Raw genomic sequence first — 6,675 nt, 5'->3', positions numbered from 1 at the left:
ATAATTCCGACAGGTCCAACGTCAGCTACAATCTTCAAACCTCCGTCACAGCTAAATTGAATAACAATATGAGCTACGTTCGCATCAAACTCTTCATTGTCGTTATTTAACACCGAAAATATTAAAATGTGTTCCCATGTTTTTATTAATTAAGTGTGCTGAATTACGAAACATATTTTGTTTGTTTTGTTGTTGTTTCTCTCTCTCTCTCTTTCTCTCTTTCTCTCTCTCTCTTTACCACTGCTACATCCCTAGTTGTGTTATGTGACAGTATCGTGTAGAATTACTGCATTACCATTCAGAGTTGGTTCACTGAATCAGTATACAGAGTGGACCGAAATAACGCTCAACAGATTCCACACTATGATTATTTGAAAACTAACAGCCCAAAGAAGTATGTTATAAAATTTATTTCCGTGCATATTTTCGGTAGAAAGTGGACGTCAAGGAAACGCTACTTAATAAAACTGTAAACTTGTGTACGACAATTCTCTGTTTCAAATACTGCGTAGCTGTGCTGCTCATTTAGTTCAGTGGGCAGAGTCTTGCCTTAGGCTATTCGATAGTTCGATGTCGTGGGAAGGCGTACGATTTTGAGTTTTTTTCCACTGTCACACTGCATGATATAGTATCTGGTTTCTTAATCATTATACAACTATTACAGTAGGTCCTATACAAGAATTGTTCAATTATCTGTACTACTACAGAATGACATGTTGCAATTTAACGCTGCTACCAAAAATTTTGAAAAGTTCTTAACCGTTTTACATCCATTCGGATGGATGCAGGACTCATATTGTTTAATGAGTGTTGCATATAAATATATATGACGGTAATATCTGTTCCCGAAAGAACAGTTACCGTGGATGACCATGTAGCTTTGCTAGAAATGAAATGATAATTAAATGGACACCCTAGCTGCAAACAGGCGTTGATGTAGTTCATTGGGGACATGTTGAAAATGTGAACCCCGACCGGGACTCGAACCCGGGATCTCCTGCTTACATGGCAGACGCTCTATCCATCTGAGCCACCGCGGGCACAGAGGATAGTGCGTCTGCAGGGACTTATCCCTTGCACGCTCCACGTGAGATCCACATTCCCAACATTTCCAAACCACTACATTTGTAGTGCACCAAATAGATGTTTGCCCATCATACTCATTACTCGTGACACATTAATCTCCCAAGTCCCGTACGAGTTCGGGCATAGCGGGCATAGCGTTCTCACAAGAAGGTCAATAGCCGGTAAGCCATATTTTAAGTATATATGACGGTAGTATCTGTTCCCAAAAGAACAGTTACCTTGGATGACCATTCAGCTTTGCTAGAAATGAAATGATAATGAAATGGACACCCTAGCTGCAAACAGGCGTTGATGTACTTCACTGGGGACATATTGAAAATGTGTGCTCCGACCGGGACTCGAACCCGGGATCTCCTGCTTACATGGCAGACGCTCTATCCATCTCAGCCACCGGGGGCACAGAGGATTGTGCGTCTGCAGGGACTTATCCCTTGCACGCTCCCCGTGAGATCTACATTCCCAACATATCCACACTACTACATCTGTAGTGCACCTAATACATGTTTGTCCATCTTTTGCTTCCCGGCCATTGACCTTCTTGTGCGAACGCACACACTATGCCCGAACTCGTACGGGACTTGGTAGATAAATCTGCCACGAGTGATGAGTATGATGGGCAAACATCTATTAGGTGCACTACAAATGTAGTGGTGTGGAAATGTTGGGAATGTGGATCTCACGGGGAGCGTGCAAGGGATAAGTCCCTGCAGACGCACTATCCTCTGTGTCCGCGGTGGCTCAGATGGATAGAGCGTCTGTCATGTAAGCAGGAGATCCTGGGTTCGAGTCCCGGTCGGGGTACACATTTTCAAAATGTCCCCAATGAAGTACATCAACGCCTGTTTGCAGCTAGGGTGTCCATTTAATTAGCATATAAATACATACACACTTTATAAAAGGGAAAGGTGTTTAGCAAAAATCTCGAAAATTTCTTGAGCGATTTACTTGAAATTTTTGCGTGACACTCTAATAAGGATTCGGACAGACGTAGGATACATATTTTTAATATACATGGTATACAAATATTAGTAAAAAATATTTACTTCTGTATCAAGGCAAGTTGTTTCTAACGTTGCTACCAAAATTCTCAAAAAGTTTAAGACCTGTTCTCTCCAATTTTTTCTCGTTACTTTAATGAAAGTACAGAAGATCACGTGCTGATATGTCAAAAATAAATATGACACATAAATTTATACCCACTACATAAAGGAGAAACGCTGTTAGCAAAATTCTCCAAAAGTTATTCACCGATTTACGTCAAATTTTTGCACGATTCTCTAATAAAGGTTGGGAGAGACACAGGTTAGATATTTTTAATTGAAGTACTACATAAATATGTACTATATCAAGGACAAATGTAGTCAGCAAAAAACTCGAAAGTCCTTAACCGATTTACTTCAAATTGTTACACGATACATTACATAAACTTTCTGATGAATTCATTTTAATGATTCAAATGGCTCTAAGCACTATTGTGACTTAACAGCTGAGGTCATCAATCCCCAAGAATTAGAACGATTTAAACCTAACTAACATAAGGACATTACACACATTCACACTCGAGGCAGGATTAGAACCTGTGACTGTAGCATCAGCGCGGTTCTGGACTAAAGCGCCTAGAACCGCTCGGCCACAACGGCTGGCGAACGCATTTTAATATATATGTTATATTACTGGATATATACTACATAACTGAGTAAGATTCTTACCAGAAATCTCGGAAACTTGCTGACCGGTAACCTTGTTTTTACAAGATGCTCTAATAAATATTTTGATGGACATAGGGTATATTTTTGTTATATATAATACATTCTGTAGGTAATATACGTTTGGAAACGTTGTTAGAAAAAATATCATATATTTTTTCGACCGATTTCCTTCAAATTTTCACAGAAAGCTCTAGTAAATATGTGGGCAGACACAGCCCATATAGTTTTTTAAATATATATACATCTACACTTAGTGTATGAAGATAAGTCATTGATTAACATTGTCACCCAAAATCTCGAGAAGTAGTTGACCATGTACTTGATTGTTTCTATGTATGCTATATAAATGTACACTGATTAGCCAAAACATCACTACCACTGTCCACGGCGAGTATGGATGCCTCTGGTGACGTTGCGGGCACGTAACGCCGTATTAAAAGTATGTAAGCGCAGCAGAGACGAGTAGGGACCAGCCAAGCGACGACATGGACTGCAAATCTGGAAATCCACGGCGATTAGAGATTTGGTCAAAAGACAAATTATTATTACGCAAAGCCTGTGAACGTGTAACTCGGAAACGGTGGAGCTGATGGTGAGCATCTACAGAACGAGGTAGAAGGACATTGATCACTGGAAAAGCATCGGCTCTTGTGGTGAATCACATTTTTGCTACATTAGATCGACGGTTGTCTGCACAAATGCCATCAACGAGGTGAGCTGTTGCTCGAAACGTGCAGCGCACCATGGACACAGGCTGGTTGCAGTAGTATTATCCTAGGGGAGCCACTGTCCTGCGATTGCGTGGAATCTGTGGTAATAATCGAAGACAATCTGACAGCTGCGAACCACCTGCATCCCTTCATGCTTGAAATCTTCCCCAACGGCGATGTTATCCTTCATCTGTATAACTGTCGGTGTCTCGGAGCCAGAACGGAACTACTGTGGTGTGAAAAGCATTATAGTAAACTCACCTTTATGTATGGGTGACCAAATAAGCCTGATGTAAATTCTGTGGAATCCATCTGGGTCGCTAGCGGGCGCCATCGCCGAGTTCGCAAATCTGCGGCCCATTATTTACGCGCATTGCATTATCTTCAAACAGACATCTGCTGCCGCATACTTCCACAAACCCACCAACAAACTGTGGGATCTGTGATATGTTGAATCTGTGATGTATTCCGTTCCAATCAAGCTATTACGCAGATAGTCAAAATGGGTGGGCTCATCAGTGTATATCCACAACATAAAGGGGAAACGTTATCAAAAGTCTCGATACGTTCTTGATCGATTTACTACAAATGTTTATACAATACTTTGACAAACACTCTGACAGACACAGGTTACATATTTTCCAACATAAAGGGTATATACTCATATGTTAAGACATAAGGAGGGAATGTTGCTTCTTGACATATTTAGTTGAAATTTTACATGATACGCTGTTATATTTTCTTATGGACATAGTCTACATATTTCTTTAATGTAGATGTCATGCACAGAGTTAAAACGTTGTTAGCAAAAATCTCGAAAAGTTCTCTTTACACGATGCTCTGATAAATAGCTGGAGCGACACCGGCTGTATATTTTTTAAAGTTAATGGTATTCTAGCGGCATAGGATGTATATTTTTAATACTTACATGATACTCTACTTAAATTCAGACGGAATAGCACATACATATATTTTTAAAGAACAATTTACAGATTTTCTATTAAAACCAACGGCAAGAAAGAAAATGCTGTGATCTGAAAATGTGTTGTTCCGTTTTCTTTCCAGTAGTCAGTTTGTACATAGATACCAGGGCATTTAGCCGGCCGGGGTGCCCGAGCTGTTGTAGGCGCTACAGTCTGGAACCGCACGATCGCTACGATCGCAGGTTCGAATCCTGCCTCGGGCATGGTTGTGTGTGATGTCCTTAGGTTCGTTAAGTTTAAGTAGTTCTAAGTTCTAGGGGACTGATGACCTCAGCAGTTACGTCCCATAGTGCTCAGAGCCATTTGATTTGAACCAGGGCATTTAAACCATTAGACGGTTTGTTCCTTGCACACATATTCTCTCTCCCTATATATCATTTCAAAAAAAAAAAAAAATTGTGTACACAGCAGTTTCCTTCGACGTAATTAGTGTTAATAGGAAAGGGGAATATTGTATTTATGATTAGAACACAACTATTAGCAATTCTACCCAGTCTCTCCTGTACCCCCGCACTGATGACCGCAACCATTGTACCCATTCATTTTAAATGACGTCTTTACTGAATCACCGTTTCGCTTACAATAACAAAAAATAAGATCGATGTCACAGAAAGAGAGGAAAAGGAGAGAGACAAAGAGAGGAATAAAATTGTGGGAGAGAGGGGGAACGAATAGATGGATAGAGAATTGAGTGAGGGGGAGACAGAGAGTATTGCGGTGAGGAGCAGGTGGACATTGAGATGGGAAGGGGAGGTGATGGACGAAGAGATGGAGGGCGAAGAGGAGACGGATAGAGAGATGGGGAAGAAGGACTTCATGACTTATTTATATATTTCCCACACGTATTCAGCAACTGCAAGTGATTGCGAGCTTCTCCAGCTGACAATTGACACAGAAATGAGAATACTATTATTTCAGTTAATCGACGTTTAAAGACGTATTTTTTCAAACGTTTGCAGTATTCTCTTCGACTCACTTCACCCTTGCCGGTCCATTGTTGGAATTTGCTCCTCTGTCCTTCAGTTACGCCCATTTACCCAAAGTAAAATTAAAAGCATACTTCACCACTCTCTTTTTTAATCTATCATTGCTTCTTTTATCGTAAGTAGTTTTTCCGAAACCATGGAGATGACACAGCCACATTGCCTATGCGTATAGTTTCGCACGACAACTGCACCAATAAACCAACGTTTATTCTGGTCACCAGTGAATGTGGAAGAAATGGTAGTGCTCTTCCACGGTACCCTTGCATAATTATGGATGCAACTATGTTACTAATAGTTCATAGAAATATGATCCAGCGCATCGCTCGGGAGTTTTTGGTGAAATACACATGCAATTTAGAGCTATATTTACACAATACAAAAGAAATATTTATACATAACAAAAGGAATGTACAAAAGTTACGGTCAGTAATTATATCACAAACTGATATCCAGAGTATCTATCCAATCCAGTGCTGTTGGGGAAGCGTTGATTATGTCCTTCCAGCCTCCATTGGAACATTCCTCTACAATGAGTTCAACAGACTGTTCAGCTGCTCCACAGTCGCACATTGGGGAGTCTGAGAGTCCCAATTTGTACGTGAAGTACTTAGTTCTTCCATGTCCACATCGGATTCTGGTGAGCACACACCAGGTTCTTCTAGATAGTTGGAAGCCTGGCGTGCATGTTGCGTCTTCGAGGACACGGCGAAGTATGCTGGTGTCGTTTTACCATTTCTCCTTCCACACGTCATCAGTCTCGAATGGTTCGGGTTCTCGAGCTGTCCAGAATGGTTTTCTTGATTTGAGACGCTTGCAGGGTGGATTGAGCAGTATTACTGAGGGTAGCCTTTGGGGAAGCATTTTATTATCAATCTTTTCCCGTTCACGGGCCGCTTCTTCTTGTCGTCTTAAATGTGGTGGGACGATGCTACTGAGAGCAGAAAGCCAAGGCAGTGGGGTTGATCTCAGGGTGTCCGTTACAGTTCTCATGGTGTCATCCAGCTGAACGTCAACCTTACTGGCATGCACACTCCTGTACCAGAGAGATGTGCAGTACTCAGCCACAGGATGTATGAGAGATAAGGTCGCTGCTCGGAGAGTGTCAGCTTGTGCACCCCAGGAAGTTGCAGCTAGTTTCCGGATATTGTTGTTCCCGGTCTTTAACTTTTCTCCTAGTGATGTGAGGTGAATCCTTTACGTA

General features: G+C 41.3%; 1 non-coding gene across 1 annotated transcript; it reads right to left on the bottom strand.

Annotated features, from left to right (window-relative positions):
* Positions 1 to 966: 966 nt before the first annotated feature.
* On the bottom strand, positions 967 to 1,041 carry Trnat-ugu. The gene has a single exon. It is a non-coding gene; the product is annotated as a tRNA-Thr (tRNA).
* Positions 1,042 to 6,675: the final 5,634 nt, after the last annotated feature.

The sequence above is a fragment of the Schistocerca americana genome, chromosome 3 (genome assembly GCF_021461395.2).
Source record: "Schistocerca americana isolate TAMUIC-IGC-003095 chromosome 3, iqSchAmer2.1, whole genome shotgun sequence".
In the NCBI taxonomy this organism is placed as follows: Eukaryota; Metazoa; Arthropoda; class Insecta; order Orthoptera; family Acrididae; genus Schistocerca; species Schistocerca americana.
The sequence above is the reverse complement of the archived record's forward strand: the minus strand, read 5'-3'. Positions and strand labels throughout refer to the sequence as shown.